At 34.7% G+C, this 10,778-nt stretch overlaps 1 pseudogene; it reads right to left on the bottom strand.

The window, feature by feature from the left end:
* Positions 1-1,043: 1,043 nt before the first annotated feature.
* LOC137817605 (uncharacterized) lies at positions 1,044-10,772 on the bottom strand (annotated as a pseudogene).
* Between the last annotated feature and the right edge of the window lie 6 nt (positions 10,773-10,778).

Here is a 10,778-nt window from a genome sequence, read left to right as displayed (position 1 = left end):
CCATTTATCCTCCCACAAATTTATCTCTCTTCCATTCCCAATCTCCCAAGAAAATTTATCTTTGAAACTCCCTTTCCAACCCTCTAACCTCCAGAACTCCTTCAAATCCTTCCACCACAGAGAATCTAACCTATTAAACCTATGAAGCCTTAGGTTTCTCCAGCCTCCGTACTTCGAGACCACCACCTCTCTCCACGAACCTTTTTCCCTCGTGCCCAGACGCCAAATCCACTTCCCTAAAAGAGCCAAGTTGAACTTTTTGATCTCTATCATACCGAGCCCTCCTGCTCCTTTTGATTCGCAAACATTTTTCCACGAAACTCACGTTATCTTCCTTCCTTTCGAGCCCCAGCCCCAGAGAAAATCCTATTGTAACCTGTCTAGCTCCTTACCACCACGGCTGAAACTTTATAAAGAGACAGATAAAATAAGGGAAGAGAAGATAACACAGATTTAATCAGACACAAACAATCCGCCATAGAGATGAACTTGCCTTTCCACCTATCTAGCATGTTTCTCACTTTCTCTACCATCCCTTCCCAAAAGCTCTTTCTTTTCTGGCACCCCCCAACATGCAACTCCATATACTTAAAAGGAGTTTTTGTAATCTCACAATTCAAGATAGTTGCACAACTCTGAAGCAAGTGTTGACTGCAACCTACCCCTCCTATATAGCTCTTCAAAGTTTACCTTTAATCTTGAAACTAATTCGAAACAATTAAGCATAGCCTTAATCACAAAAAATTATGTATTTTTTGTGAATTATTTAAACTTGTCCATAGGTAGTTTTGTCAATTATTTGAACTTGTGACAATAGTATGACAATAAAGGAAAAATGGTCATTAGACTAATAAGGAACAACTTTATGAGGATTGTTATTTGATGTGCTAGAATAATAAAATTTATATTTATATAAACGCAAAAACAACGCCTTCTCCTTAAGAAGTACGAACATTTCTCTTCTTATGATTTTATGGATGTAAAATCTCCAACAATAACAATAGTTATACATACCTTCTATAGATGGTCATGACACATCTTCATTACGAAAAATATCTTTTATAGAGAAGTTAATACATGTCATGCAAACATTATATTCACGAAACACCTTAGACCTTAAAAACTATACACAACAACTGTAGAAATGCATGAAGTTGCCAACTTACTCCATGTAGCGTCCTTCTCAGGTGACATGAAACACCTCTGATTTAAAAACATACACACCTTTGCTCCTATATAAATACAAGACCACTTTATGAACAAAACACATACACCCTTGTATAACTTCAAAACACTTCAATATAGCAGCCCTTTATTCTTGAACACCGCCACAGTTCAACAGAAAACAAAAGTAAAGACCTCCATTTGTTCATACTTGTTGTCACCATTCTATGCCCTTATCTTCTTTGATTCTCTTGATTCATTGAACCTTGATTTAAAACAGAAAAAACAACTACGTTAGATAGTAGCAAAAAGTAAAGCAGTCTCAAACCTATATGTCAAATCTATTCAGGAGCAGTGTGGAACACGAACTTTGATAGGTAAGAGATTCATAACAACTAAACCTTATTGTGTAAGGCGTGAGTAAACATGACACCATTGATTTATTGACAGAATTAGTTCCAATGAGCAAACAAAATCTGCTAGTCGGGAAAAAATAAAGACACAAAACTGAACCAGGAAAAATCAGAGGAACACCAATAAATAACCTGTCTTCTATGATCTGATCATAATTTTGATTGTATTTAAATTTGATTCTGAACAGATTTATTACAAAATCAAATCAACATAATGTACAATCCATCATATTAAAATTGTTAATATTGAAAGATAATAAAAAGTAAAACCAGATGTGTCTAATAAGCTAAGTTAATATAATATAACTAATAAGTAAATAAAGAATACAGAGTGAGAAAAAATACATTACCATTAGATCATATAGAAGGTTTACAACCACCACATGGTCAACAAGAACTGTCCATAGAAAAGATGTTTCAATGAGAATGATGATATAATCTTCTATGATATTTCACTGAATGTATAGAAAGATTTTATAAGTACTAATTTGTTCTTCGTTCAAATATTTCTAAAACTTATTAATTCTTTTACAATGCTAATGTCCATGATTTTATAATTAATTCAACCTGTCTCCATGGGAATAAGCTAATCAAATATATACTTACTCAGGATGCCTCTGCCTCGTCTTGTTGCATGAACACAGAATTCATATCACGTTTAAACTCATCTACTTCCACTCTTAATTTCTCTGGAACTTTGTCACCAAAACGGAAAAGTTTCGCACTGCAGCATTTTCTTAACGACATTTCTTCCAAGGATAGAAAATTCAAAGTGGAACTCCCACTGTAAAAGCTTCGAAGTTTTGGTAATGATTTAAGAGTCAAAATCTCAAGCTTCTTGAATGTAATCTCATCTTCACATTCATTTCCACCGTTATCACATTCACCTGCATTTTCATTTCTATCTCCATCACCTTCACCTTCACCTTTAGCATAAGCTTTAACTTCATCTTGGTCGTCTTCACCTTCACCTTGTCCCTCCTCCTCCTCTACACCACCATCTTTGTCTTTGTCACCTTTATTTTCATCTTTGTCTCCATCACCTTCAGCATCATCTTTATCTTTATCTTTGTTGTCTTCACCTTCACCATGTTTCTGCTTCTCCTCCACATCATTATCTTCATCACCGCCACCTTCATTTTCATCTTCATCTCCATCAACTTCAGCATTAGCATTAGCTTTATCTTCATCTTTATCCTTATCTTCGTGGAGTTCACCACCACCTTGTCCCTCCTCCTCCTTCACACCATCATCTTCATCTCTGTCACCTTCATTTTCATCTTCATCTCCATCACTTTCATCATCATCATCATCATCATATTCATCGTCTTCATCTTCACTTTCACCTTGTCCCTCCTCCTCTACATCATCTTCATTACCTTCCCTTTGTCCTTCCTCCTCCACCTCATTGTCTTCATTCAGGCCATCTCCATCTGTATCAGCCACTATCGTTTCTAGCGATTTACAATTGGTTATGCAAACTTCCTTCAATACAACCAATGTTTTGGCCGTTGAAGATGTGAACAAGTATTTCAACTTCCGACAATTCTTTACATTAAGCTTGATCAGATTTGAGAAAGACACAGTGGATGGTGTCAAGTTTGTCAAACAATGGCAGTCCCAGATAAGTAAGGTATTTAAATTTTGTAGTAAGGGGATTACCCAGGAGTGCCCTAATCCTATGGATTTAAGTTGGAAGAGACTCAGAAGCTCCAATGTTTTAAGCTGTGAAAGGATTTTAGTACAATCTATGCCTGGTGCTTGAGCGGGGAATATCTCTTTGAAGGCACAATGAAGCAACCCAAGCTTTTCGATAGTGGGGAGTGACACTGACACCTTCGAACCAAAAACAAATGGAAATACATCCCCTTGTTCATCGTGAAAGCACTGCAATATGAGCGAGCTTAATTTGGGGAGCTCAATATGAAGTTTTCCCTGCAAAATCATCGCTTCTTCTTCCTTACCTAGAGACATTACCTCCAAGCAGGGAGTAACCTTGGATTCAAAATAAATACAAAAGATTAGAAGGCCACAAAATTGTGACACATAAAGTAAATGTTGGATGTCCCAATAATAACCTTAAAAACAAGTCCCAATGATAAATGTATATGTGTAAACACAAAATGCAGTGTGTTTAGGAGTGTTCTGTCTAAACAGCCATACCTTTTCAAGAGAGACAACTGCTTGCTGATCTGTTGAAAATCCATCTTGATCATCTTGATTTAAACCCGTAGAGTTTTGATATTCTGTTGCAAAAAACTTCAGCTTTTGACAATGTTTGACATGCAACTCTTTTAACATACCCCATTTTAATATGTGCATTCCAGGATATATGGACCTTAGGTTTGGCAAATTCGATAGCCTCAACAAGGTTATGCTGGAGAACATAGCAATCTCTTTATTAGCTTCATCAGTTTCTGCTTCACCCTTTGCAACAATTGCCACTAACTCTTCACAGTTTTCCACATGAAGTTCTTTCAGATGGGTGAGAATTCCTTGAGGTCCCATATTAGTGATCTTCGAATGACTAAATACTGCCTTTAGAGAATTACATCTCCGCACTTTCAACTTTTTCAAGTTATTTAGCAAATGAAGTAAATGGGAAGGCAGTATTGCATCTGATAAAAAATCACAATCTTCCACTACCATAGAAGTTAAATTTTGGAAATACCCTTCTGGGAGTGTCCCTGTCTCTGGTTTCCATATCTCTTGCAACATATGAGACTTCCAGAAAACTAAATGATTCTGGGCATACAAAAGAGTAAAGGCGAGTATGTAAGGATTCACAATGTTTAACTGTAAGGTACAGTTTCAAATGTTGTATGAAATCAGAAAACTGTAAAGATTTGTAAAACCAGAAAAACAGAACAGAGGGATTTTATGAAGTTGTGCAACGAAAGGGAGAAAAAAAGTAATTTTATATTTGCTGAGTGCAGTAGGTTGTGTTACAGAAAACAAAGATTGTCACTTTAAACACACAAAAGAAATAAGAAAACCTCCACAATATAAAGACAAACATTACTTTGTACTTAATCATTGTCATGCAACCAACTCTCCCATAAAATAAGGATTAACACTAGTTTCCAACCTAACAAAACTGAGCACAACAGAAAATAACATATGTGACTGAAAGTCTACAAAAGTCTCCATTTATAAAAATAACAATAAACTACTGACAAATTATCAAAATATTAGAATCACAATAATAAGGAAATTATTGAGATACAAATGTTGGTATCCTGTGTGCCACAATGGATCAAAAGAGAAGTTTGGAAATGGCTCACTAGTTTAAGACATCAAACTCACAAAATTTGAAGTTGTAGTAATTGATTTGGAAGAAGAGGTTACCTGTTGTTGAAACACCTTTTTGACAGTCGAGTTAAGATCATCATGCACGATGACCGATCCATCATTTAACTCGGAAGTTGTAATTTTTCTACAAAAATTCGGTCCTATTGATCCTTCAGAGAAAATTTCCATCTTGGGGCACTTAATTATTACAATTTCTATCAGAGAGGGTAACTGCAAAGTGTTATTTCCAGAATAAAAACATTTCAAGCTTGATAAATCATATAAAACTATGTAGTATAGCTTCTGCAATTTGATCTCTCCTGAAGTTGTTTCAGCTCGAGGTGCCACTATTTCTTCTAGTGATCTACATTGGTAGAGATAGATACACTCAAGCTGAGTTAACTCTTTTGCTGCCGAGGATGTGAATAAACACACTAATCTTTGACAATTGAACACATACAATTGTTTCAAAAAGGAGAAAGATACTGCTGAAGAGGAAGGCATTAATTCCTTGAAATGAGGACAACTGAAAACATATAATTCACGGAGCTTCTTACAAATCATGTCTAACCATGGAACATCCCCTGACCCAATAGATTTGAGCTCCCATACATCTGTCAGATCCAAAGTTTTCAAGTCTGTACGCTTCCTGTTTTGACCAATTTCAGGAATTTGAGTGCGGAATGCCTCTAGGCAATGACAATAACTTATAGTCATTCCTTCTAAATTTGGCACATTCTGGAGTATTTGAATGGGCAAAACAGGCTTCTCATCCTCATCAGCATCAAATCCCAGATCAATAGTGCTTAAATCCTTAAAGTGGTCCTTAAGATCTCCTAAGATTGAATTTAACCTCGAAATGTGTTTCCATTGGAGTGTCAATTTCTCCAGGTTGGGATTGACCTAGTCAAAACAACACAACAAAAAAGAAAAGACTGTGAATTGGAATTAGGATTAGTAGACGAAAAACTAATAAATAAATTAAATGCAATCTGCATATTACATACCTTCAGATACAAGAAAAGAGGAATTAGATCAAACTTTGGACAATCGCACACATTTAAAGTATTTAACAGAGGGCATTCTAGAGTGAACGATTTGGGGTAAAGGTAGCTGAGCTCTGGCAGGGCAATAAGAATTAGTGTAGTTAAACAAGGGAACACAAAATTCTGCGTTTCGTCTGATGCTGAATTGTCTTCCTTTCCAACAATTTCTAACAACCCCCTACTAGATTCAATTTCAAGTTTGTAAAGCTTTGTAAGATTTTTTACAAGGGCTGCAGGAAACACAGTTTGCAGCATGTCACAGTCTTGAACAGATACTTCTTGCAGATTTTGAAAGCTATGAGTTCCTTCACCATTCCTTTCCCACACATTCTTAAGCTCTGATAGGTTGCCTAGAGTTAATTTCTGCAATTGGAATGTCGCTCCTGTTCCCTCTGTGACATTCATCTCAAAAACTACCTTTACCTTGTTGCAATCTTGCACAAACAGCTCATTTAAGCATTTCAAATAAGGAAGAATATTAGATGGAATTGCACATGGTTGAATTTCACAGTTCTCCAACTTCAAAATTTTCAAACTATAGAACCAATTATTTTGCGGATAAACTTTATCACCTTGCCAGGCTTTTTGTAGCTCTGGGTGATCAGAGAAACTCATCATGTCCATGCCTTCAAAAAATTTCTGTGAATATAAATAACCATGAAGTTAATATTAGGATACAACATAATCCTCTCCATATTAAGTCAATCAATTGTCTTTCACTTTTGTTATTTCCTAATTAGTAAAAATACAGCTTATATCTACAAATTTCAAAAATAACTATTTCCATAAATTTTAATAACAATATTATTCACATAGATATTTATCAAGTGCAATTCAGAGAAAAAATACTAGTTACTTAGAAATAACTGCAGGATGAGTAGTAACCTTCAGAACCACTATATTTCTCAATTCCTTAAAACAGTTAAGAAAAAACAAAACAATATCACAATATTTTGATTGACATGGAATTTCATATTCAATCTAATTCATTATCTAATAAGCAGGAATTCCTTCTTAATTTATTTCAATTTTATTGTTCATTTTTTTCTTTATTCACCAATAATTCAAAAAGTCATTTCAAAAATAAATTTTAAAAGAGAGAAATAAAAAAGTGTAAAATGAAAATTCGGTCCAAAAGATCATAAACACACATACCTTATCCTGAAATATTTTTTGTATTGTAGCATTTAAATCACCTTCCCAGCAATATCTTTTCTTCTCTTTTTCAGGTACCACATATATATTTTGTAAAATGGGTGTGCTACGGCTGGTGACTTTGTCAGAAAATTTTCTCATATTATAACATGCACTCACCACTAGTTTTTCCAATGAAGGGAACTCAAATTCACAACTAGCAGAGCTACAAAAACTCTGGAGGTTCTTCAGAGAAACAAGCTCCAGAGTCTTCAATTGTTTAAAAACAACTTTGTCAGCATTCTCTGCATCTTTTCCTACTATTTCCATCAGAGAACTACATTTGGTTACCTTCATGGTGTTGAGTTGACCCAAGCTTTCTGCAGTAGATGGTGACATTAGCTTTACTAATCCATCACAACTATCCACTTCAAGAGTCACCAAGTTACTGAGAGAGGCCGAAGAAGACACTACTGTTTTCAGGCTAGGACATTTTTTCAAAAGCAAGAGTTTTACCCTTTTAAGAATTATGTCTTGTTCAAAGCCTAGATCTTTAAGATTCCTTAAATTTATCAACTTCAAGCTTTTCAGCTTTGGAACTACTCCCAGTGTTTCAATTTTTGTATGTTTTTCAAGAGGCAGTATCTCTTTAAAGAAACAATCACTCAAGGACAGACTTTCCAGATTAGGATTGCTATGGAGAAAAGAATATAAGATCTCAGTATCCATTAATCTAGATAAACGAAGCTCTTCTAAACTATTTCTTCGATGATTCCCTTCACCCATACAACTGTTTGGTGACTCTGCATGCCAAGACTCAATTTGCATGGACTTCAACTTATTGAGTACCTATAAGAAATAGATAATGAAAAAGAAGTATAAATTTAAGTAAATGTGCATTTTTCATGTCAAAGAGATTATTTTTCCAGTTTTATAACTTATTTATTTTTACAAGAATTAGAAATTATTGTTAAAGATTTGAAAGGCTTAGTACTACCTCTTCAGGAAAGAGGGCAGACTTTTCTTGTGCATCTACAGTTTCTTTGTGGAATGGTTCCAGCCAGTCACAATGTTCAATAGATAGGTCATTCAAGGTTGGACAAGACAGTTGAAAAGCTCCTGGATAGAAACTTGTAAGTTGTTGTAGGTCTGAAAATTTGATGCTTCTTAGTTTAGGGAACTTGAATGATAAATTATCAATGTTGGCAGCTGCTCTTTTGGCCACAATTTCCCTCAATTCATAACAAGAACTCACCACAAGGTATTCAAGATTACCAAGACTCTTAGCTACAGAAAATGGAAATATATTTTCTAAGCATACACAATTTTGAACCATTATCTTTTGCAGATTGTTCAAGTTAAGAATCCCTCCTCGACCCTCTTTCAATTTCCATATATGCTTCAAATTTGGGAGTATTTCCAAATGAATATCTTGCAAGCTAGTTACATCCCCAACATCATGTTTTTTATCATCTATGTCAAATATTGTTCGCATTAACCTGCACTTTTTAACAGTCAGGCTGCATAGACTGTGAAATATTCCCTCATTGTAACAAGGAAAAACACTGACTAATTTATCACACTTCTCAATGATTAGTGTGTCTAGCTTGCTAAAGGATTCTGAAGGGAATTTTGAATTCCATATCTCACGCAAACTCTTCATGCTACTAAATTTGATATTCTTCAATTTTGGAAAGATGCCACCCTGTTTTGGTTCAAAATAGTCATAAGTTAAGCAAATTAGATGCCAAACAAGCAGCAAACTCAATTAATAAAGAGAGAGCAAAATTTACTTTGATTATAATAAAGGTTGTAATTCCTATAATGGTTAAGATATTATTGTATATTGGTATCATATTAAGTGCGATAAAGTTGAAACTATGATTGTGGGTTGTAAACTTGTAATTTGACATCATAACCACAAGAAAGACAAGTCATACCTATATGTCAACTAGTTTCTGATATTTATGACTTAGAGAACCTACATTTTACATATAGTATGCTAACATAATATCGAACATGAAAATTAGAAAGTGAAATATAATCCGACCACCGACTCACCTCCATTTGAAGCTTATCAGGAAAGATGCTTCTCATGTTCTCACATTCACTAACAAAAAGGCTTTGAAGGCTTAACAGAGACTTGGCCATTGAAAATGATATTAGATATTTTAATTCCCAACAACCATTAACATCCAAATGTGTCAAATTCTTAAAAGAGGACCTGTGTGAATAATGATCACTCCATATGTTGGAATTGGGATTGAGGACAACTCCATTCTCTCTAATTTTGAAACTTCAACCTGCAAAGAGACACATGAATAGTGTCCGGAAATTAAAGAATTTATTTCAATTTTCTCAACTTAATTTTTTCAGTAGATAAGATGATTTAAGTCTTAACACCTTACAAACCCCTTCCTATTCGCTTTAAGAAATAAAATGTGAAAAACAAGTTTGAGCTGCTAAAGATAAAAACATTTAGAGTATAATTTTAAACATACCTTTTCGTAGAAGAGTTCTTTCTTGGTTCTTACAGTTGATGTGGTATAAAATTCACCAAACTGAGACAAAGATTGTAGCTTCAAATAGAGTAATTTAGGAAACACGAGTTTGAATTTCAGAGTGTTCCTTTGTGATTCTTCCACAGAGACAATCTCCTTCAAAGAGTTACACTCAGAAACTTCAATCGTTTCAAGAACAGTTAAAAGATTTACCACAGAAAATGAAAACACACACTTTAATTGACCACATAGATTGATCTTGATGACTTTCAGTTTACCAAAGGAGGGTTCAGAAAGTTTACAGGAGCATATATTATCCATCTTCTTGAGCTTATATAGATACAATGACTCCAGTTTTGGAAACGCTTTCTCAGGGTGTTGTGACTGTTGTCTGTCTTTTGGATAGATGAGAGATTGAATGGTGGAATTATTTACAATCAACAGATGTTTTAGACATGGAAAACCCTTTAAATTCAGTCTATAAAATATATCATGGACAGTATTAAGTTCTTCCAAAAGCAAACTTTGAACTCCTTCGAACAGCATTTTGACCCCCTTTAGAGAATGAATGTCAAACCCATCTTTCAATCCTATAGCTAAAAATTACATGTTTCATACCTCTCTGGAATCTTGAAATCAGTCTCTAAGCTTGCACTCAAATCTCCAATAACAATCTTGTAACTATTTAACTTGTCGAAGAACAAGGTTTTCGGCAAATGGGAAACCTCTGGGATTTGTATGTCAAGAGTTGTCAATTGACTCAAATGCTTCAACTCAGAAAGAAGGGCTATTTTACTTTGACGAGTAAGTTCTTCCTCCTCCCATTGAATCAAGGTGTTTCTCATATACAACTCCTCTAAGCATATCAAGCTTGATATGACACCAGATGGAATTCTTTAAGTTTAGAGCAACTACTTATGTCAAAAATTTGTAATTTTTTCAACTGTTGCAATTCAACCGGCAATTTCTCAATATCAGATCTTGAAAAACTAAGAATTCTTAACTTTTTCAGCACTCCTATGATGGATAATTCCTTGTCTAGTGTGCAGTGCTCCAAACAAAGCAGTCTGAGTTCTGTCAAGGATGAAATGGACGAATCTAAGAGAGAGAAATGAATGCCAGTCAATATCAACACTTTGAGTTCCTTCATTCCCTTAAAGAAGTTTTTGGGTATTTTGAGATGTGGATCACTATTGTTGACATGGAAGACCCTAAGTCTCGGATAGTTT

Source organism: Phaseolus vulgaris, unplaced genomic scaffold (assembly GCF_000499845.2).
Source record: "Phaseolus vulgaris cultivar G19833 unplaced genomic scaffold, P. vulgaris v2.0 scaffold_264, whole genome shotgun sequence".
Classification (NCBI taxonomy): domain Eukaryota; kingdom Viridiplantae; phylum Streptophyta; class Magnoliopsida; order Fabales; family Fabaceae; genus Phaseolus; species Phaseolus vulgaris.
This window is presented reverse-complemented; position numbering and strand designations above follow the sequence as displayed.